At 39.5% G+C, this 25,251-nt stretch overlaps 1 pseudogene; it reads right to left on the bottom strand.

Annotated features, from left to right (window-relative positions):
• Positions 1–174: 174 nt before the first annotated feature.
• On the bottom strand, positions 175–24,894 carry LOC135247038 (NACHT, LRR and PYD domains-containing protein 3-like; annotated as a pseudogene).
• Positions 24,895–25,251: the final 357 nt, after the last annotated feature.

Below are 25,251 nucleotides of genomic sequence, written 5' to 3'. Positions count from 1 at the left end.
AACATAGAAGTAGGCTTACAGATGTGCATCTTCATTGTTTGACTAGGATTGCAACCACTAACTACAAGTTTTGCATGGAGAAAGTCAAGGGACAGGTAAAACACATGAGAGCCTCAACATACTAATACAAATATAACAGAAAAAAAGAAGTAGACCTATTAGTAGACCAATATATATACATTTTTGTGAACTTTTTTTATTTCATGTTGATAATGCTTATGTATAATTGCATATGTACATACATCCATAAGATGAGTTCCACTCCCAGCCTTACACATTCACACATAAGTATTATATCTTTTAATAATGCAATGTAATTATGAATTGAGAATAAAAAGAGATGTAAGGATGGAAAGCATGGTACTGTATTTTTTTAAACATACACAAAGATGGTAAATATCTTGAGAGTGATGATTAAAAAAAGAGTTATATCTGCAATCTCTGTGGCTCTTTGAGTAATGGTCTTACTCGTAAGTGGCTCTCCTAAGAAAATTAGTGAGTACCACTGAACTACGGCATCAACTGGAATTACACTGCATCGCCATCTAGTGGCTGTATGAGAACACCACAACTGATTATTGCCACTAACCTTTACTGCTGGTAGACACCAGATTTTTAAAAACGTGGTGTCTTTTGAAAATTCCACACATTGCACCTATTTTCCGCATGTCCTTGCCCTATAATCCATCCATTCATTTTATTCTCGCACGCTATTGCGAATATAATTCACTAATTATTGCGTTGCATTTAATTATTATTGTAACAATGATAATAATAATGATAATAAAAGCCTGATGTATTAAGTCATTTTTTTCTTTTAAAACCCCTTATCAACATGTTTGGTAGACCTTGTGGAGTAATATAAACTGCACAAAAAATTTAATAACTGTGGGTATTTGAGAGTTATTAGAATACTTATCTAGGAAATACTCCTGTAAATGATGTTATCCTTTAGATGATAGGAGCTAGAGCCAGAACATTGATCTCTGAATCAGGCTATTCCACACAGCATGCCTGCTTACAATGGTATAATATCCATCCTATGACTTGGGACTGGACCACAGAAGAGTGACTAAACTAAACGATGTAACACTGCATCTAAACAGCAGCTCACATGTTGATCAGATGGACACTCTCCCACCAAGATGTACACACATACCCTGCCGGCCAATAGTTAATGCTTGGCTTTACCAGCAGAATAAAATACCATTTTATTCACAATCCTTTCAGAAACACCACAATCCTGCAGCACACACAGGTGTGTGATGAAGGAGTAAAACTCACCAAAAGGTCAGTGTGTGAAAGAGAGTGGGGTAAATATGGATTTCATTAGAGTTCATAGCAGGTAGTGAATAATAGAGATGGATGAAGACTGCAATGTGTGACAGACCTGAAACATTTTACTATGCAGGTGGTCAATCTTTTACCATGTCAATCAGACACTCAGCATCCAGTCATCACCTGTGACCTGATACTACAGACTCCACTGAAACCTTACATTCTGCTGAGGAACCACAAACCTGGCAACCCTCTAAAGGTTTTATCCTGCTTTTATTTGCTTGTTGTGATAGAGGAGTAAGGTATATATGGGCAAAGAAAGAATGCTGGTGGACAGAGGAGTAAACTGAGAGAGAAAGCGTTTTAATATTTCACTGAATAGAACCATAATCACAAATTCTATTCAGTAAAGATCACACAGTACACAGCACTACTCACCCCAGTCTCTGCAGTTTACAGTTTGGACTCATCAGTCCAGCACAGAGCAGCTCCACTCCTGAATCTCCCAGGTTATTGTAGCTGAGGTCCAGATCTCTCAGGGGTGAGTTTGATGACTGGAGAGCTGAGGCCACAGTATTACAGCACTTCTGTGTGAGTTCACAGTTGTTCAGTCTGCAAAGAAGAGTACATATATTATAGTATTATTATATTAGGTATACATGAAGCATGTATCTTATATGGGAAATATGCCAATGACAGTGTTAAGCGATGAGTGAAATTGAGGATTTTAAGGTTGATGATGCTCTGAGGAAGATGTCTGTGCTACACTCTCCAACTGCAGTATTTTGGACCTCAAAATTAAACACCCAGCTGGACTCAACTCTGACAGTTCTACAGATGTAATTCTGACCCAAATGTCCCCTTTTCTTATACTGTAAGTTCTCTGAATTGGGGCAAAGGGCTCATCTACCTTTCCTATGATCTTTTCTCTGGGCTTAACCCTCCCATCCCATAGTAGACGTGCAGCTGCCATCTTTCAGAGTGGACAGCGAGTTAGTTTTCAGTGCTGTAGGATGTTTGGCCACCACCAAAAGTAAAGATGTAAAAGGAAACACACATTTTTCAGAGTGGACATTGACTTTGCTTATTTCCTTTTGGTTTTCTGTGACAAATTTCCACAGCACTGCAAACTAACACACAGCTAAAGGCAGATTCACTGTAATAGGAAGTAATGCACATGCTCATATATCTGTATTGTGGTGTGGGCCTCTGGAGCCCCGCCCCTCCCTGCCATCAGCTGCCACTCTGCTCGACTTCACCTGTGTCTCACTGGCCAGCTGCAGCACCATGGACAGCACCAGAGGACAGGGCTGAGTTTCAGCACTCCACTCTCACTCAGACCTGGACACAGACCTGGACACCAGAGGGACAGGGCTGAGTTTCAGCACCTCCACTCCCACCAGACTGCAGCCGGAGACAGGCTGAATCAGCACCTCACTCCGCACCAGACTGGACCAGATCAGGCCACTGAGCATACCAGTGCTTTTTCCACACCACTTTCCCCTTTGCCTGAGTAGCTGCTGGCCCTATATAGGCCTCAAGATCTCACTCCAGGGGTGTGCTGGCTTTCCCCTTAATGAGTGATTAACAGAGTCTCTGATTCCCGTTTTCTTTTTTTTTTTTGTGGCAGACTCGGACGTGCCCCTCCTCATGGCCTGAATTTTGGACCCACCTGCACTTCCCTAGCACTTTTGCTTTCCCCAACATTTGAGTAGCCTGATCTCGTCTTGTGTTTCACTTTTCCCCTGTCTTCATTCATTGTGATACTGCTGTCACAATAAAAGTCCTCTACAGGCATGTTGCCAGCACTGTCTGCCTCGTCTGTGCCTCGTTCCCGTAGCATACAGTATGGATGTGATAAAAGTTTATTAAAGGTTATGAAAGATATGGAATTGAAGGTATCTGTAAGTGGGTGGAAAATCACAACCTGTACCTGTACAATATGCCATATAAGTGCTCTGCCCGTTTGCAAATGTCGCACACAATGCAAATCATGCGAACGATGCAGACTACACAGAAGTATAAAACAGTCCTTAGAAGGACCATCACTGTAAACCCTTGCAGGAGGACATGCAACACATACAGGAATTATATATTCAATCATTAGGGCACACCAGTAGTACAAAGTCCCTTATTTACTGTCAGTAAAATTACCATGCACCACCCCTGTCCCTGTATTGTCTCCTGGGGATGGCGGTAGGTACTAGAGTTTTGGTCAGGTCAGACTTTATTTTGTCAAATGTAAACGAGTGTGGATTGTGGGAGATGTTCTCTGGATAGCATTTAAGGGAAGCTCAAACAATTTACTTCATTATCCAAAGTCCTTTCATAAAAAGCATTTTTGGTATGCATCACAATTTCTTTGTGTTCCTTTTCTTTATCTTACAATCTCTTCAGGTGCATGTTCTTTCCTCTCTTATAGCATAGTGTCCAGTCCATCTTGCCACATCTTGTAAATAAAATGATTGCCTCTTAACACTGTTAAAGCTTTATATTCATGGTTATTAGCAACTCTCATATTTTGTCATATGATAAAGTACTCTTTCTCTTACAGCGCATCCAAAGTACGTGGCTTACTTACACAATGACTGAAGTGTGCATCTCTGCTTGAACAAATCACTGCATTGGTGCCATAAATAAACTTATCTTTCATCATCTTGTGTTTGAAAGCCAACTCTAGGGAATGACATCTGGTCCAGACCTCCGTAGAAGCATCCAATTGCACTGTCTGGCTCTGACAGACAGTAGTGCGTCCAATGTGAAAGGAGGCTACTGCCCTCCTGGAAGAGCACATAGAACACTGCAGCGCTACTATAGCCAAAAGCTACAGACAATAGCCAAGGACTACAGACTCCAGTTCAGAGTGAACCCCCCATTTCAACAGAGTCATTTACTCTCAAACAAAAGAGAGCGCTCCCATGATTAAGAGGAATAAATTCCTTCCCTCTTACAAAAAGGGGGAAATACGTGTGGTTCCCAGAGATCAAACCCAACATAGCTTTTATTTTCCTTATTTCCAGCTCCCAAAGAAGGATGGTTTTCAACATCCTATCTTGGATCTCAGTGTGTGTATGTGTATGTCTCTCTCAGTTCAAGCCCGGCTCGAGAGTACAGTATCACACATGCCTCAGACTACAGGGGCTGATGGTGCCAGCCTCTCAGGTTTTGCCACTGGGGCTGTTAAGAACGAGGGGCTTTATGAGGTGGATTTCATCCCTCCACCTCAGCCCTGTGTGCGATCTCCATCGCTGTCTCACAGTAACACACAAGCACTCTGCAACTCTGTGTCACTGGGAAAACACAGACTTACACTCAGGGAATCCCTCTCAGGATCGTTGTCATACGGGAAAAAAGGACAGACACATCCCTCTCTGGGGTGGGGGGTCTCAGGAGGGTTACATGGTGAATCAATTTTCTTTTAGCTATTAACTATATGGACAGCTCTCAGATATTTTCTTCCATGTCTAAGGGGACATCATGTGCTCGTACGGTGCGATAATGACTGCAGTAGCATATGTCAATCACGAAGGTGGCATGCGCTCCCTCCAGCTCCATGGTCTAGCCCACAGACTGTTGGTCTGGAGCAGCCGTCACTTTCTGTGGTTACGCGTGACCCGTGTTGCTTTAGGCTTGCTCCTGTGGGGGTCTAGGCCAGGGTTGTTTGTGAAGCGTATTGTGACAATTGCTGTGAAATACGCTATATAAATAAAATTTGATTGATTGATTGATGTTCCAGGAATTCTGAACACGAGCGCTGATCTGCTGTCAAGGGGAAACCCACTGTACGGGGAATGGTGTCTCCATCCCCAGATTTTGGAAATGTTACTGCAGTGATTATCCCTCTCCTTTATGTACAGCCATGCACGCTCCCGCTACGCACAGACCTCCTGTCTAAGGTGAACGGGGAAATACACCACCCCTGCCCCGAGTGAGTAGCTCTATGGGCTTGGCCCATGAGAGGCATAACCTCAACGCATTAGGGCATCTCCCTCGCGTGCCTGCAACCATCCAGAGCACGAAAGCGCACTCTACCAGGTCACTTCATGACTATAAGTGTCAGGTGTTTGAAAGATGGTGTGCCTCTCGTCAGTCAGTGCCTTACCAGAGCTCTGTTTCTGACATGCTGTGCTTTTCACAGAATCTTATGGATAAAGAGAAATCCTTTACTACCAATAAGATCTACCTGGCAGCTATCACTGCTTGTCATGTTGGGTTGAAAGACCATGCAATGCGGCAGCACCCCCTCATTCACAGGTTCACGAAGGGGGCTCACTGTTCTCTGCCTGTTGCTAAAAAGCTCATTTCCCCTTGGGATTTATCACTGGAGCTGGAGGCTCTGTTTCTAAGGCCATTTGAGCCTATACATGAGATAGATTTAACATTGTTGTCTCTCCAGACAGCGTTGCTGCTTGCACTAGCCTCAGCTAAGTGAGTCAGTGACCTCCATGTGCTCTCAGTGCATCTCTCGTGCACAATATTCTCCCCTAAAATGGCTTTTTCTTAAGCTCAATCCAGCCATTATGCCTAAAAGCTTCCCTCCTTTCACATGTGAGATGTTGGAGCTTGCCGCTTTTCACCCACCACCTTTCTCCTCTGACGAGGAGCATAGGCTGCATATGCTGTGTTCTCCGCACGTATATGACAAAGACTAAGGCTTTTAGAAAGAGCGACCAGGGCCTGGGCCCCTGCCTGCAAAGAAAAAGTATCTCTAAGCAGCGGCTGTCCCATTGGCTTGTGGAAGCTATTGTTATGGCATATGATTCAAAGAGGATAACACCCCCTTTGGGCCTGAGGGCTCATGCTACGAGGGGTATGGCTGCATTGTGGGCCCTATTCCATGGGCTCTCCTTACAGGAAATTTATTCAGCCGCAGCCTGGGTTTCTCCAGATACTTTTGCAAGGTTCTACCGCCTGAACGTCACCAGGAGGCCGGTAGCCCACTCAGTTCTGGGGGTGAACTCTGTGTGAGGCGCACACATCTCCCCTCATCTGCTATGGGTTTCATTACTTCACATTGTTCCCGGGACCTGGCTATAGCTTTGGTAAATGGTAAATGGACTGCATTTATATAGCGCTTTTATCCAAAGCGCTTTACAATTGATGCCTCTCATTAACCAGAGCATTTAGGGGTTAGGTGTCTTGCTCAAGAAGACTTCGACACACCCAGGGCAGGGCTCGAACCGGCAACCCTCCAACTGCCAGACAACCGCTCTTACCTCCTGAGCTATGTCGCCCCTTTGGGCAGTGGAATGTGTTTAGTACTTCCCTACACGGGATGTGCCAGACACCACCCTCCACGAGATGATGAAAGAGAACTTTAGGTTACTGTTGTAACCCCGGTGGAGAGATCCACCAAGACTGCCCTGCTTGCCGCGCATGAGAAGTGAATATGTTCACTGAGGAGTAGTAGCGCTGCACTTGTCCGATATGTTCTTCCAGGAGGGCAGTAGTCTCCTGTAGCATTGAATGCGCTACTGGCTGTCAAAGCCACACTTGGTGCAATTGGATGACCGGATGTCATTCCCCATACGTGGATCGCTCTACTCTGTGTTTCGGAGAACCGGGGTAGCGACAGTAACTTAACCTCTTAGCGCACAACCCCTAGTGGTGGGCACGCCGGCGTGCCTAGATTACTAAACTCAAACATTCGGTGCTACTGCAACCAAAGTGTGAGATGAAAACAGAAACGCGTTGTTTCAGTTTCATTAGTAGACGATACATGACAACTATGCCGAAAACGGAGTTTCGCAGCCCCACCATTGTCGCTCCGGTCGTTCATTTAACACGCACCCCCTCCCTGCAGTCTCATCTAAAAAACACCCCCCACCCTTGACATAATGGACAATATTGTCTATCTTGGCATTCATAAAAATATTCTTTCACCACTAAAAAATCGTATTCCGTCATAGCAACAAGATAAACCTGACAATAGCCCTAAGATATGCCTATACAGCAGTGAAAACGCTGCTCACTGAATAACGAAATAAACGAGAAAAAGTTTTTAAAAATGATACCATGTCATTCTACAGTCAATATCTGGGACTAAATATTGAATAAATATAAAACCTTACTGTTAATTTTACGTGTAGAGATGTCCCTTTTGAGACTGCGTGGTCATATATTGTCTTGGACAATCCATTTGGGAAATATACGCGCATCTGTGACGCCTGGGTATCTTCCAAAATAGCTGTGCGTAATACCACACCTGTTGTTTACGGCGTCGTCGCCCTTTTTAGTACAGTCTGGCTTGATTGACAATTCATTTATTCCGTAGGCGAGAGTATAAGCTTTCTAACGATGAAGCCTATAACATGTCTAATTCTGCTTTTGGAATAGCGTTTTATAGGTCATCGTAACAGAAAACATTCTTAGCATCGCATTCACGCATGCATTCACTCTGTTAGCAGACAAGTACGCTGCACCTAACGAAATGTGGTCAAGGATATTTCGTAATTTCTTGGAAAATACTATTATTATTGAGGACTTCTGAACATAGCTAAGCCGTATGTTTGCTGATAGACCTACCTGACATCGTTCTCTGGAGCAAAACAGAAGCGAATAGAACAGTGTCATTGATACTGGCTCTGTCTCCATCTACTGAACATAGAGGAGATTTCATCATTGCTATGCAAGTATTACTGCTCAAAATATTTCGGTTATATACGTTATTTTTGAAATTGAGTATCTTTAAATAGGTTAGTGGTGTTATATAATGTGAATATTTCACACTGTAATGTAAGCGTTAGCTGGAAGTGTAATAGTTTTTTTTTTTTTTTTTATTGGTATAAATTACAAAGTACAGGTTGATGCAGGAAAGTACAGCAATATGTAAATTCAAATGTTACTGTATCTTATTGAAACACAGAAGACAAAGTACAATATATAAAATAATAGGAAAAAAAAAAAAAATTACCAAAGATCAAAAAGTAAAAAAAAAAAAAAAAAAAAATTAAGATATACAATGGTAAGGAGTGAAATTAACCAATTATTTCAGTTACATTTCAACAGGGGGTTCTTCAAAAAAAATTTGTAAATATTTTATCAACTTTTGATGTCCTTTAGTATTTTAATTGACGATAGAAGTGAATCCAGTTCAATCAAAAAGAGATGCAAGGCAGGACGGGAGTTAGAGAATTTCTGTTTATGAACAAAAAATGTTGCAATAAGAATAAAGAAGTTAACTACATATTCCAATGTTTTATTATTTTCGTTATCATAAGAACAAACAATGTCTTTTAGCATGAAGGAATATGTAATATTAGAATTTGAAAATAAGTAAGATGCTAAATCTTCCCAGAATTTCTTTGTTATTTCACAGCTATAAAACAGATGGACAGGAGTTTCATCAGCTTTATTGCAAAAAGTACAAAGGCTGTCAATATCTGTAAATTTAGCCATAAATGCCTTAGTTGGATATATTTTGTGTAGAAGTTTAATATGAGTCTCCTTGGTTTTATTAGAAATGCAATATTTATATGGCAGAAGCCAAGCCCTTTTCCAGCAAATATCCTCAATACACGTTCTCCAGTAGAATTTACCTCTTGGCACCACTTTGTTCCTTTGTTGAAAGATTTGGCGAATATGTTTGTTGATACATTTTTTGTCTGTGAGCTCTAAACCATCCAACATCAATACTGGTAATGCATTATCTATCTTACCACAGCAAAGGTAGTTTCTAATTAACTGAGTTAGCCCGGGAGGAATAGCTCGTATGACAGAATTGTATTCCTTAAAGGGGATTGGAAAGTTATAAGTTTCCATAAACCTTTCATAAGATAAAACATTGCCAAAATCATCAAAAAGATTAAGTGTGTGATTTCTATTTCTAAGGTGCCATTTTGGAAAAAATAGTGATTTATTTTTACAAGTAATATCGCTATTATTCCATAGGAGGGATTTGTGCGGGGAGAAATTGTGGACATAGGCCAGTTTCCAAGCAAGGAGGGCTTGCTGGTGAAATTTGGATAGGAGGATTGGTAGCTTATGTGGTAAATAATTGCATTTTAAAAGAAAAGAGAGACCACTGATTTTATTAAAAATGTGGTTTGGGATAAAATACCAAATAGAACTGGGATTTAGAAGGCACCTTCCTAACCAATTAATTTTAAAAGGTGTTTACTATGTCATTAAAATTTATAAATTCAAGTCCCCCTTCTTCTCTGGGGTTAGACATTACCGTTTTCTTAAGTTTGTGTGATTTATTTTTCCAAAGGAAATCTAAAAACGTTTTATTTATTTCCCTGACTGTAGATTCCTGAACAAATAATGACAAGGATGGGTATACAAAATGAGATAGGCCTTCAGCCTTGGACAGGAGGACTCTCCCTCCCAATAATCGAAAGATCTCTTTGAAGCCAAAAATTAAGGATGTTTTTAGTTTTTTTTATTCTACTGAAAAAATTTAAGTGTTGTCTAGTCACAAGATTTTTGGTAATATGTATCCCAAGATATTTAACAGAATCCTTAACTGGGATGTCATACATTACAGATTCACTGCAATTATGTAAAGATAGAATTTCACATTTAGTTAAGTTTAGTTTTAGACCAGAGGCATCAGAAAATGTTTTAATTAAATTAATAGCAATAGGTATATAATGTTGGTTTTTCAAGAAAAGGGTGGTGTCATCTGCTAACTGAGAAATTTTAATTTCCCTACCAAAAATTGAAATCCCTTCTAATGTATTTTCGTCAATAATATTAATTGATAATAATTCTATGATTAAAATGAACAAAAAGGGGGAGATTGGGCATCCCTGACGTACCCCTCTATTAATCTGAAATCTATTGGAAGTGTTAAAGCCAAGTATGACAGAGCTATTTATGTTTTTATATAACATATTGACAATGCCCACAAATTTATCCCCAAAACCAAATAGGTTTAAAGTATTAATGAGAAATCTGTGTTCAATTGTATCAAATGCCTTATAAAAGTCTAAAAATAAAATAACCGCTTTGGAATTTATCTCCTCTTTATCTAGTAAGTCTAAAATAAGTCTAATATTACTACTAATATGACGGTTTTTCATAAAGCCAGTTTGAGTCTCCGCAATTAAACAGTCCAATCCTTTTCTTAATCTGTTGGCATAGACCAAAGTCAAAACTTTGTAATCTGTTGATAGGAGTGTGATGGGACGCCAATTATCAATTAGTAATGAATCCTTGTCAGGCTTAGGAATGAGAGATATAATGCCCTGTCTCATTGTGGGAACCATCTCTCCTTGACTGATACACTGTTTATACATGTTAAATAAAGGTTCTTTAATAAATTCCCAAAACTGCATGTAAAACTCAATGGATAACCCATCAATTCCCGGGGATTCATTTTTTTTCATTGAAAATAAAGCATTTTTAATTTCCTCAATAGTAAGGTCAGCCTCGCATAATTGTTTAAACTGATCGTCAATAGTACGGATTTTGCTTTGAATATTTCCAAGAAATGCCTCACAAGCAACAGAATTAAATTTAGAACTATACAGATCTTCATAAAATTTGTAAACAAAGGTAGAAATTCTTTTTGGGTCTTTACATAAGGCACCGTCAATATTAAGAGCAGTAAGGGAATTTTTTTTACGATTTCTTTTCTCAAGAGCGAAAAAATAATTGGTATTTTTTCCCCCTTTCTCTAACCACTTAGCCCGAGATCTAACATAAGCACCTTTAGCCAAGTCCAGATATGCTTGGTCCAGTTTAAGTTGAATATCTTTTAATACAACTTGTTCTGGAAGTGTAATAGTTTTTGTGAAGCATGCAACAGTGATGACGTCAGAGTTGGAACACTGCCAAAACGTGGTGGACGGTTGAAAATTGTTTTCATGTTGTCTCATCTCCATACAAGAAAACATACGAGAGTACAGAGTATAGAAATACACACAAGTTAATTATTACACATTTAGGTACTGTACCGCATTGTGTGACAATACTTTTGCATTATTATTTTAATCTGATAGCAATGTTTCATCTTAAACCCTCATAAGGGGCTCATTTATATGCTTTATAATGGACAAAAAGCATTTTATTCAATTTTGGAGAGATTTTGGATATGTTTCTGGACACCTAGCTATTTTAGACCACTGTACTGACTGAAAGCTTGTAATTCCCATTTGAAAATTATGCAACAGTGATTTTCTTGAGTCAAAACAGTTGATTTGTAGTGAAATACGTGGATATGTTATGATTTACAGCAATGCATAATTTAGACATTTTGGATAGATTTGGAGATGCTGGGTACACTGCTTAGTTTTTGCTTCATACATCTATAGTAGTTCTACATATCCACCCTTAGATTTTATGAACTTGTGGTCAAGAAGTTTTTGACCTAGCACATGTATAGTTTAACCTCCTGTATATATGCAATCTCTCAGTATTTCATTGCAAACTTAAAAAGTGCAAATTAATTTTTGTTTTTTTGTCAAAACAATTGCATTTGTGGCACTTTATTTCTTCCAAAATTATGAATATAAACTAATCTGCGTTAGTATTGTAAATTGTACAAATGTCTTGCTTCTTTTAAGCCATTTTTCAAGTCTTTGTGGTGTTCACATCTGGAGTTATAAAGCTTTAAATAGGGTACCCCCTAAATGGGCAAGGATTGGCAAGATTTGGCTTGTGCCTTAAGAGGTTAAAGTTTTGGGGTAACACCCTTACTGAGGTACTCACTGGGCATACTGTTAGATTCACTAGCAGGATGTGCAGCTCATCTAAGATAGCTGCTAGGGTCAGTCAAATGTTATTTAATAGAATAATACAGAAGTCATGCCTTGTGATATTTATATAGTCTCGCTACCAAAATGGGGTAAATCTTAATTAGGTTAATCCCAGGGATAGTTGTTGGTTTTAGATTCCTGGATGAGCAGGACATTTACCTCCCAGCATTGAAGGTCTTAATGTCACACTTTGATGAATGCCTGGCAGCAGTAGCTAGTCTCTCTCTCCAGGATACAGGGTCAAGCTGCCCATCATTTCATATGAGCACACCCTGTTACGTTCCACGTCGTGTGTGTTTTCTTCCCCCTCTGTAATACTGCAGGAGAGCCATTCATCATTCCATTCGCTGTCCCCGCTGTCAATCATCATTAACCTGGTCCCGCCTCCACCAATCACATCCCTCCTCTGGAATATAAAAGCTACGTGGCTCCTGCAGCTCGTCGTCTCTCTGTTGTTGTGATCTCTGTTCGTTTTTGCTGTGTGGTTGTAGAGATTGGAGACCTGTGAGTGTGCGCGTAAACGTTTTTCCCTGCTTGTGTATGTGTGGTTGTCTGTGTGTGGTTAAGGCCCTGGGGCTGGTAAGACAGAGGCCTCTATACATTGGTGCCACACGCAGGAAGAAAACTTGTATAGACACATTAGTAAAGGGGTGGTTGCCAACTATGTATTTTTGGTTTGTAAGAGTAGCTAGATAGTCTTATTTTTCTTAGATAGTTAGATTATATTTTGTTCTAGCGCTGTTTGGTTTTGTTTATTTCATTACTTTGGCTACATCCATGTCCCTTGGCCTTGTGACCTAGTTGTGTCTTGTTTTGTGTAATTGTACAAATGTAAATATCACCTCACTTGCACTTATAATAATAATAATAACACCTTTAAAATCACCTGCAACTTTGTCTGCCCTGATTATTTATACCCCACGTGCACAACACCTTTTCACCCGGACACTTTATTTTTATATATAAATGTTACGTACTCCCTCCTACCCCTAGACCCTAAGAGAGACGTAACACACCCCAGTCAATAATCTTATGAGCAAAATTGTACTCACACAAACATTCAGGTTAGAGGTTTTGAAAATGAATGGAGTCAGGAAATTAGTCTTCCCTGTGACAAAATTAAAACCCTTACATTTCCATAATGAGTAATTCTATTTAGTTAATGTCACACAGTACACAGCACTACTCACCCCAGTCTCTGCAGTTTACAGTTTGGACTCATCAGTCCAGGACAGAGCAGCTCCACTCCTGAATCTCCCAGGTCATTGTAGCTGAGGTCCAGATCTCTCAGGGGTGAGCCTGATGACTGGAGAGCTGAGGCCACAATATCACAGGACTTCTCTGTGAGGCCACAGCTGTTCAGTCTGCAAAGAAGAGTTCATATATTATAGTATAATAATATTAGGTATACATAAAACATATGGTAAATGATACAAATGATAGTGTTCAGTAATGAAGAGTGAAATTGAGGATTTTAAGGTTGATGATTCTCTGAGGAAGATGTCTGTGCTACACTCTCCAGCTGCCGCACTTCGGACCTGAGAATTACACACAGGGGCGACATAGCTGAGGAGGTAAGAACGATTGTCTGGCAGTTGGAGGGTTGCCGGTTCAAACCCCACCCTGGGCGTGTCGAAGTGTCCTTGAGCAAGACACCTAACCCCTAACTGCTCTGGTGAATGAGAGGCATCAATTGTAAAGCGCTTTGGATAAAAGCGCTATATAAATGCAGTCCATTTACCATTTACACATCCTGCTGGACTGAACTGTGACTGTTCTACAGATGTAATTCTGACCCAAATGGCCCCTTTTTTATATTGTAAGTTCCCACCCCATCCCAGAAGTTCAGCTGCCATCTTTCAAAGTGGACAGTGAGGGAACTTGCAAAGCTGATGAATGTTTGGCACAGCTACCACCAAAAGGAAAGATGCAAAGGATAAAGCACATCTTCCAGAGAGGACAGTGAGTTTGCTTCTTTAGTTTAGGTTTTCTGTGACAAACAACCCACAGCACTGCAAGCTAAAATACAGTTAATCTGTAAATTTAGCCATAAATGCCTTAGTTGGATATATTTTGTGTAGAAGTTTAATATGAGTCTCCTTGGTTTTATTAGAAATGCAATATTTATATGGCAGAAGCCAAGCCCTTTTCCAGCAAATATCCTCAATACACGTTCTCCAGTAGAATTTACATCTTGGCACCACTTTGTTCCTTTGTTGAAAGATTTGGCGAATATGTTTGTTGATACATTTTTTGTCTGTGAGCTCTAAACCATCCAACATCAATACTGGTATTGCATTATCTATCTTACCACAGCAAAGGTAGTTTCTAATTAACTGAGTTAGCCCGGGAGGAATAGCTTGTATGACAGAATTGTATTCCTTAAAGGGGATTGGAAAGTTATAAGTTTCCATAAGCCTTTCATAAGATAAAACATTGCCAAAATCATCAAAAAGATTAAGTGTGTGATTTCTATTTCTAAGGTGCCATTTTGGAAAAAATAGTGATTTATTTTTACAAGTAATATCGCTATTATTCCATAGGAGGGATTTGTGCGGGGAGAAATTGTGGACATAGGCCAGTTTCCAAGCAAGGAGGGCTTGCTGGTGAAATTTGGATAGGAGGATTGGTAGCTTATGTGGTAAATAATTGCATTTTAAAAGAAAGAGAGACCACCGATTTTATTAAAAATGTGGTTTGGGATAAAATACCAAATAGAACTGGGATTTAGAAGGCACCTTCTTAACCAATTAATTTTAAAGGTGTTTACTATGTCATTAAAATCTATAAATTCAAGTCCCCCTTCCTCTCTGGGGTTAGACATTACCGTTTTCTTAAGTTTGTGTGATTTATTTTTCCAAAGGAAATCTAAAAACGTTTTATTTATTTCCCTGACTGTAGATTCCTGAACAAATAATGACAAGGATGGGTATACAAAATGAGATAGGCCTTCAGCCTTGGACAGGAGGACTCTCCCAATAATCGAAAGATCTCTTTGAAGCCAAAAATTAAGGATGTTTTTAGTTTTTTTTATTCTACTGAAAAAATTTAAGTGTTGTCTAGTCACAAGATTTTTGGTAATATGTATCCCAAGATATTTAACAGAATCCTTAACTGGGATGTCATACATTACAGATTCACTGCAATTATGTAAAGATAGAATTTCACATTTAGTTAAGTTTAGTTTTAGACCAGAGGCATCAGAAAATGTTTTAATTAAATTAATAGCAATAGGTATATAATGTTGGTTTTTCAAGAAAAGGGTGGTGTCATCTGCTAACTGAGAAATTTTAATTTCCCTACCAAAAATTGAAATCCCTTCTAATGTATTTTCGTCAATAATATTAATTGATAATAATTCTATGATTAAAATGAACAAAAAGGGTGAGATTGGGCATCCCTGACGTACCCCTCTATTAATCTGAAATCTATTGGAAGTGTTAAAGCCAAGTATGACAGAGCTATTTATGTTTTTATATAACATATTGATAATGCCCACAAATTTATCCCCAAAACCAAATAGGTTTAAAGTATTAATGAGAAATCTGTGTTCAATTGTATCAAATGCCTTATAAAAGTCTAAAAATAAAAGAACCGCTTTGGAATTTATCTCCTCTTTATCTAGTAAGTCTAAAATAAGTCTAATATTACTACTAATATGACGGTTTTTCATAAAGCCAGTTTGAGTCTCCGCAATTAAACAGTCCAATCCTTTTCTTAATCTGTTGGCATAGACCAAAGTCAAAACTTTGTAATCTGTTGATAGGAGTGTGATGGGACGCCAATTATCAATTAGTAATGAATCCTTGTCAGGCTTAGGAATGAGAGATATAATGCCCTGTCTCATTGTGGGAACCATCTCTCCTTGACTGATACACTGTTTATACATGTTAAATAAAGGTTCTTTAATAAATTCCCAAAACTGCATGTAAAACTCAATGGATAACCCATCAATTCCCGGGGATTCGTTTTTTTTCATTGAAAATAAAGCATTTTTAATTTCCTCAATAGTAAGGTCAGCCTCGCATAATTGTTTAAACTGATCGTCAATAGTACGGATTTTGCTTTGAATATTTCCAAGAAATGCCTCACAAGCAACAGAATTAAATTTAGAACTATACAGATCTTCATACAATTTGTAAACAAAGGTAGAAATTCTTTTTGGGTCTTTACATAAGGCACCGTCAATATTAAGAGCAGTAAGGGAATTTTTTTTACGATTTCTTTTCTCAAGAGCGAAAAAATAATTGGTATTTTTTTCCCCTTTCTCTAACCATTTAGCCCGAGATCTAACATAAGCACCTTTAGCCAAGTCCAGATATGCTTGGTCCAGTTTAAGTTGAATATCTTTTAATACAACTTGTTCTGGAAGTGTAATAGTTTTTGTGAAGCATGCAACAGTGATGACGTCAGAGTTGGAACACTGCCAAAACGTGGTGGACGGTTGAAAATTGTTTTCATGTTGTCTCATCTCCATACAAGAAAACATACGAGAGTACAGAGTATAGAAATACACACAAGTTAATTATTACACATTTAGGTACTGTACCGCATTGTGTGACAATACTTTTGCATTATTTTTTTAATCTGATAGCAATGTTTCATCTTAAACCCTCATAAGGGGCTCATTTATATGCTTTATAATGGACAAAAAGCATTTTATTCAATTTTGGAGAGATTTTGGATATGTTTCTGGACACCTAGCTATTTTAGACCACTGTACTGACTGAAAGATTGTAATTCCCATTTGAAAATTATGCAACAGTGATTTTCTTGAGTCAAAACAGTTGATTTGTAGTGAAATACGTGGATATGTTATGATTTACAGCAATGCATAATTTAGACATTTTGGATAGATTTGGAGATGCTGGGTACACTGCTTAGTTTTTGCTTCATACATCTATAGTAGTTCTACATATCCACCCTTAGATTTTATGAACTTGTGGTCAAGAAGTTTTTGACCTAGCACATGTATAGTTTAACCTCCTGTATATATGCAATCTCTCAGTATTTCATTGCAAACTTAAAAAGTGCAAATTAATTTTTGTTTTTTTGTCAAAACAATTGCATTTGTGGAACTTTATTTCTTCCAAAATTATGAATATAAACTAATCTGCGTTAGTATTGTAAATTGTACAAATGTCTTGCTTCTTTTAAGCCATTTTTCAAGTCTTTGTGGTGTTCACATCTGGAGTTATAAAGTTTTAAATAGGGTACCCCCTAAATGGGCAAGGATTGACAAGATTTGGCTTGTGCCTTAAGAGGTTAAAGTTTTGGGGTAACACCCTAACTGAGGTACTCACTGGGCATACTGTTAGATTCACTAGCAGGATGTGCAGCTCATCTAAGATAGCTGCTAGGGTCAGTCAAATGTTATTTAATAGAATAATACAGAATTCATGCCTTGTGATATTTATATAGTCTCGCTACCCAAATGGGGTAAATCTTAATTAGGTTAATCCCAGGGATAGTTGTTGGTTTTAGATTCCTGGATGAGCAGGACATTTACCTCCCAGCATTGAAGGTCTTAATGTCACACTTTGATGAATGCCTGGCAGCAGTAGCTAGTCTCTCTCTCCAGGATACAGGGTCAAGCTGCCCATCATTTCATATGAGCACACCCATTTAAAACTTCCAGCAATTGTATCTTCCCCAATACTGCAGGAGAGCCATTCATATTCATATGTCCCGTGTCAATCATCATTAACTGTTCCACCAATCAATCCCTCCTCTGGAATATAAAAGCTCGTGGCTCCTGCAGCTCGTCGCTCTCTGTTGTTGTGATCTCTGTTCGTTTTGCTGTGTGGTTGTAGAGATTGGAGACCTGTGAGTGTGCGCGTAAACGTTTTCCCTGCTTGTGTATGTGTGGTTGTCTGTGTGGTTAAGGCCTGGGGCTGGTAAGACAGAGGCCTCTATACATTGGTGCCACCGCAGGAAGAAAACTTGTATAGACACATTAGTAAAGGGGTGGTTGCCAACTATGTATTTTGGTTTGTAAGAGTAGCTAGATAGTCTTATTTTTCTTAGATAGTTAGATTATATTTTGTTCTAGCGCTGTTGGTTTTGTTTATTTCATTACTTGGCTACATCCATGTCCCTTGGCCTTGTGACCTAGTTGTGTCTTGTTTTGTGTAATTGTACAAATGTAAATATCACCTCACTTGCACTTAATAATAATAATAACACCTTTAAATCACCTGCACTTTGTCTGCCCTGATTATTTATACCCACGTGCACAACACCTTTTCACCCGGACACTTTATTTTTATATATAAATGTTACGTACTCCCTCCTACCCCTAGACCCTAAGAGAGCGTAACACACCCCAGTCAATAATCTTATGAGCAAATTGTACTCACACAAACATTCAGGTTAGAGGTTTTGAAATGAATTGGAGTCAGGAAATTAGTCTTCCCTGTGACAAAATTCAAACCCTTACATTTCCATAATGAGTAATTCTATTTAGTTAATGTCACACAGTACACAGCACTACTCACCCCAGTCTCTGCAGTTTACAGTTTGGACTCATCAGTCCAGGACAGAGCAGCTCCACTCCTGAATCTCCCAGGTCATTGTAGCTGAGGTACAGATCTCTCAGGGTGAGCCTGATGACTGGAGAGCTGAGGCCACAATATCACAGGACTTCTCTGTGAGGCCACAGCTGTTCAGTCTGCAAAGAAGAGTTCATATATTATAGTATAATAATATTAGGTATACATAAAACATATGGTAAATGATACAAATGATAGTGTTCAGTAATGAAGAGTGAAATTGAGGATTTTAAGGTTGATGATTCTCTGAGGAAGATGTCTGTGCTACACTCTCCAGCTGCCGCACTCGGACCTGAGAATTACACACAGGGCGACATAGCTGAGGAGGTAAGAACGATTGTCTGGCAGTTGGAGGGTTGCCGGTTCAAACCCCACCCTGGGCGTGTCGAAGTGTCCTTGAGCAAGACACCTAACCCTAACTGCTCTGGGAATGAGAGGCATCAATTGTAAAGCGCTTTGGATAAAAGCGCTATAAAAATGCAGTCCATTTACCATTTACACATCCTGCTGGACTGAACTGTGACAGTTCTACAGATGTAATTCTGACCCAAATGGCCCCTTTTTTATATTGTAAGTTCCCACCCCATCCCAGAAGTTCAGCTGCCATCTTTCAAAGTGGACAGTGAGGGAACTTGCAAAGCTGATGAATGTTTGGCACAGCTACCACCAAAAGGAAAGATGCAAAGGATAAAGCACATCTTCCAGAGAGGACAGTGAGTTTGCTTCTTTAGTTTAGGTTTTCTGTGACAAACAACCCACAGCACTGCAAGCTAAAATACAGTTAATAGTAAATTAACTTTAGAATAGGGATGCACCGAAATGAAAATTCTTGGCCGAAACCGAAACTGAAAAAAAGGAAACACTTGGCCGAATTCCGAATACCGGCATTTTTTCATTTTCCCATTTGTACCATTAAATCAATTTTGCTTTTGATTTATGCTTTTGACAAAATTAAATTACAAAATGACAAGGTGATTAAAAAAACTTTTATTAGTCTATTGAACATTCAGTCCTTTCCAGAAGACATTATACTAAAAATGCACAATAACTGGGGTAATGAACATAGAGGGCAGGGAGTGTTCCACAGAAAGTTGATACTAGTATAATATTCAGTAAAAATCTTTTTGGGAGGTAGTTCAAGATCTTTATTGATTTCCCTTGTACAATACAAGAATACAATAACTAAAAAAAAAATAAAAAAACAAATAAACGGAGAAAACACACATGATTTCCAACCACAAATGTTCACCTGTAGCCTAACGGTGGAATCTATATTTCATTTGATTTCAAAAGATAAGTCAGTGCCGATTATTGACTAATCAAGGAAAATGTAAAATACCTAATAACTGTACAAATAGGCTACTCGCTGCATGCTGTGAGTATTAGCCGTTCTAAATGCACACAAAAAGGCGCTATTTGAAATGAAAGTCGAAGCGCGAGACGCGCGTGCTCGGACAGAGGAATCAATTCGCTTCGAGGATACTGAATTCGCTACAACACCGGCACTGTTTGAACGCGTCATCAATAGCCGCAGGAGAGCAACGAAACAGTATCACATTTATTTCTATATTTTTGTTACAATCATTTTTTTTTAAACACACACACATTCGGTCAAAATTTTCGGCATTTTCACTCTTTCGGCCGAATACCGAATGTGTTATTTTTTGCTATTTTCGGCCGAACATTTTCGGTGACCGAAATAACGGTGCATCCCTACTTTAGAACCAGAAACACAAGGAAGTTATCTGTTCACATATAACTAGCTGTGTGTCCGTTCTTCTGGTGTTACATATGACCAGGTAGAGAAACAAGGTATTCCAAAGGTCTGTGGGAACTCCTGTTAATGATACCTTTGAGTTTATTTTATTGATATAGTGATACATTTGATGGCGCAGCCCAAGGAGACACCATTCAGCCTGTTCTGGGCTCCAGGAAACTTCAGAATCCCTGTACAGGTCAGGCTTTGGCCTGAGATGAGCCATAGAATTAATTCAAGAACAGGCACTGGGGGCAGAGGTCACTTTAACAGTTCCCTGAGAAGACCTCATTCTGGCACCCAATTATATCCTACAATTCCTCTACCTTCATATTTTCATTCTATCTACAAGCACTATGCTGGAGATTCTGGGTCAGCCTATACCAGAATAAAGCAGAGACCAGGGTGATACAACTGGCCTTGTAACATTGTGTATTTACTGCCTGCCCTAGCCTCCCAACATAGAAACACAAACATTTAATTCATAACCAAACGTATCCCTCCCAAACCAAACTTAACTATTTTAATCATGACATTGAAAAGAAGTGTTATCCTATCAAGTGGATTTTAAGAAATTAAAATATAAAAAGGGGTATAGATAATTCTCTCCTCTCTTCATTAATTCATTATGCGTAGACCAGGAAAAGAAGGGGAACCCCCCTCTTTCAAACACATGGCAGGGATTCAAACAACATTTGTTCTCATAATTAAAACTTACAATTAAAAGCAAGGCATGTTTTTTCTTCACAAATAGTTTGGCAATTACAGCAATAACTTGAATTAATTCACCAAACTGAGTTTGTGAAGAAAAGGTGTGAAGTGCATTTACTAGTCCAAGTCCAAGTTAAGGATAAATGTTCATTGAATACAGGCTATCAAGTGTTGACTTGTTAAGCAAACATGAGCCTTTGGTCTTGTGTCTCAGCTTTGTCTAGCTTCTCAGCTGTGCGTCTTTGGCTTTGATCAGATTTAATGTGGGAGAGACAAGCTGTGGTTTCGTTTTGTCTTTCATTCATTTCTTTCATTATTATCTTCTACTTCGTTTCCAGGACTGTATAATTTTTGTTCATGTAATTGAGCCTGTTATTAAATTAGATGTTTAATTGGGCCCTATTTTCGCAGTCAAGGCACAACTGTCAAACACTAGCAGCAAAGCAAGGCACTGGTTAATTTGGGTATTTCAGTAATTTATTGACTCCAGGCACTAGCACAACTGTGGCACAGTTGTAAAAGAGGCTGGTTCGATCAGAATAAATTGACTGTGGGTGTGGTTGGGTTTGGTTTCTTTATTGCCAATCAGATCACCCCATTTCTGTCCCTTTGGGAAACACAGCCAAATGCTAATGTCACCATGGCTGAACAGCAAGTGTGATGTGATCATCTCAACTGAAGGGAGGAGAGTGTTCTCTAGCATAACTAGAAGTCTGTACAACACTAAATTCCTAGACCTTGCAGCAGGGCCCCTCCGTCTCCAGGCACCAGACCTCCCAATGACAAGAATAAGTTAGAAATAATGCATGTACGTGTGTTTGTGTGTGACTGTGTGTTTTCTTTCTCTCTGTCTTATACATTTGTAAAAGTCCAAACTGGTGAGCTTGGCTTTCCTCCTTATCCTCCCCCTGCCATCCTGCCAGGGAGAAACCGGCTATGACACCATGCTGCCCAGGACTCTGAAAGCAACTGATAGATAAAGACCAAACTATTATTTCTGATTTAATTATTTCTGATTTAAAGCTTGTTTATGTAACGCTTAAGACTAAGAGGTCACCGTGTGCTTATCCAGTATTTATGCTGTATGACTAGTCACAGCCAATCATTTTCAAATGAAAATCATGCTTATGTATTAACCAAGTATCAACTGCCCCTGCTTTCTTCAGTTCGTGCTTATCCATTTTGTTGTGTGTAGGTACTGGACTCTTTCTGCAGAAATAAATCCTATTTCTTATATGGATATACCTTGTCATGCCTGGTTATTCTAAGGGGAGAATTTTCTCTGCCCAACACTATGAACTATTACAACCATTATGAGGACTTCTACAAACCAATGAAGATGAAACTGAATAGTTTTGATTCAATTTTTTGTTAATATTTAAACAAAACAGTGTATTTTCTGTTCATATGCCAGTTTTAAAAGCTGTAATAAACGGTTCTGTTCCCATGAACAGTTCCACAGGGAGAATATTCCCAGACTGGCCAGGAACAGGAGGCAGCTGGCAGAGACACAAGCAGATTAACTGCAGACCATAAAACTAACAACCCTGGTGAAAGTGAAAAATATGACAAGCAATTCCAGGTGTGTTTGTGCTTGTGCTGTCACCAAAATAGGGCACCTTTTCTTAATACTGTAACCTTATAGCTTCTCTTCATTTTAATCTGAATGAATTGTATGTTCTGACAAAGGTTGATCCATCAGATCACTCTGATATCAATAAACTCCTTATTTATTTCACAAATACTATCTTTGCAAATAATTTGTAAATGTATCAAATCAGTAAATAGTAATAGTAAATAAAATAAAATATATGGTAAGTGCTGAGGTTTTGCATTTGATGCTGCTTATGTTCTGGATACAAGACATTAAATGAGGGCACAAGTTAAAACATCTTGATTCATAAATCGTTTTTTAACCAAATTTTCTGTTGCCCGGCAATTTTATTGCACTTTATTCTGACCAGAATTAAAAAGTGGGAAAATATGTGGTCAATCATCTACATTATTAATGACATAATACTCACATGGCCTTCCTGCAGTTCCTGACTACTGGTACCAGTCTCTGATGACCTTCTGCTGATGTGTTGTATGTCTTCAAGTCAAACTCATCCAGGATCTCCTCTGACATCAGTAACACAAAGGCCAGAGTTGAACACTGGCCTGGTTCCAGCTTTGTATCAGAAAGTTTTCCTGATCTCAGGGAATTCTGGATTTCCTCCACTAGAGAGTTGTCATTCAGTTCATTGAGACAGTGGAACAGATTTATGGTCCTCTCTGCTGAAGATTCCTCTCTGATCTTCATCTTAATGTATTGGACTGTTTTCCCAATGCTCTGTGATCTGCTTTCTGCCCATAGACCAAGAAATAGAGTAAAACCGGGCCTTGTTTTATGTTTTTCTCCATCAGATCGACTTCCTGTCATTATTCCCAAGAAAGACTGAATGGACTCCAGAGAGAGGCCAAGAAGGAATCGAAGGAAAAGGTCCAGGTGTCCATTCTTACTCTCTAAGGCCTGATCCACTGCAGTCTTGAGAAACTCAGACAGCTCCAGTCCGTCACTGTGAGGTTTTGATTCTTCTGCTCTGAGTACATTTCTTTTCACATTTACACATGAATGAAACACAAACAAGGCAGCCAGATACTCCTGAATGCTCAGATGCACAAAGCAGTAGACCGTCTCCTGATACAACCCACACTCCTCTTTGAAGATCTCTGTGCACACCCCAGAGTACACTGAAGCTTCACAGATATCAATGCCACTCTCTCTCAGGTCCTCTTCATAGAATATCAGATTTCCCTTTTCCAGCTGTTGAAAAGCCAGCTGCCCCAGTTTCAGGATGATTTCTGTATCTGATGCTGACATCTTCTTTGGGTCTGTCTCATCAATGCCATGATACTTCTGATTCTTCACATTAGTCTGAATGAGAAGGAAGTGTGTGTACATTTCAGTCAGAGTTTTGGGCAGATCTCCACTCTTTGCTTTACCCAACATTGTCTCCAGAACAGTAGCAGAAATCCAGCAAAAGACTGGTATGTGACACATGATGTAGAGACTCCTGGATGACTTTATGTGTGAGATAATTCTGCTGGCCTGGTTCTGATCTTTTATTCTCTTCCTGAAGTACTCCTCCTTCTGTGGGTCATTGAACCCTCGTACCTCTGTCACCTGGTGGACACACTCAGGAGGGATCTGACTGGCTGCTGCTGGTCGGGAGGTGATCCAGAGGAGAGCAGAGGGAAGCAGATTCCCCTTAATGAGGTTGGTCAGCAGCACATCCACTGACGATGACTCTGTTATATCACAGCAGTTCTTATTGCTTTGGAAATCTAGAGGAAGTCGACACTCATCTAGACCATCAAAGATAAACACCACTTTTGCTTCATCACCTTCAACACTTTTGATCTCTTTCAGCTGTGGAAAGTAGTGCTGCAGAAGTTGCATCAGACTGAATGCTCTTCCCTTCTTCAAATTCAGATCTCGGAAAGGAAGAGTGAAGATGAAATCAACATCCTGATTGGCTTTTCCTTCTGCCCAGTCCAGAATGAACTTCTGCACAGACATGGTTTTCCCAATGCCAGCGATGCCCTTTGTAAGCACAGTTCTAATGGGTTTCTCTTGTCCAGGTAAAGGCTTAAAGATGTCATTGCAGAGGATTGCAGTCTCCTGTGTGTTTTTTCTCTTGGATGTTGTCTCAATCTGCCTGACCTCATGTTCATTATTGACCCCCACACTTCCCCCCTCTGTGATGTAGAGCTCTGTATAGATCTCATTTAGGAGGGTTGGGTGGCCCTGCTTTGCTAAACCTTCAAATATGCACTCAAACTTCTGCTTCAGATGAGTTTTCAGTGCCTGCTGGGCTCTTTTTATGGATTCATCTGAAGAGAGGAAATATAAGAAATAATTATGTTTAAAATATAATAAACATTTCAATTGCCCATTTACATTTCATTTCTCAGATTTAAAGCCAGCAGCCATATCGCCATGCACTCTGCTCCTGCCAACTGGCTGAAGCTAAGCAGATGTGGGCTTGGTTAGTACTTGGATGGGAGACCACCAGGGAATACTGAGTTGCTGCTGGAAGTGGTGTTGGTGGGCCAGTAGGGAGAAATCTTCCCTCTGTAAAAAATAAACCCCAATGCCCCAGTGCAGTGACGGGGACACTGTGCTGTAGGAGATGCCGTCTTTCGGATGAGACGTTAAACCGAGGTCCTGACTCTCTGTGGTCATTAAAGATCCCATGACACTTATCAC

Source organism: Anguilla rostrata, unplaced genomic scaffold (genome assembly GCF_018555375.3).
Source record: "Anguilla rostrata isolate EN2019 unplaced genomic scaffold, ASM1855537v3 scaf1046, whole genome shotgun sequence".
Taxonomy (NCBI): Eukaryota; Metazoa; Chordata; class Actinopteri; order Anguilliformes; family Anguillidae; genus Anguilla; species Anguilla rostrata.
Note: the sequence above shows the minus strand (reverse complement) of the source record. Positions and strands in the feature narration are given on the sequence as shown.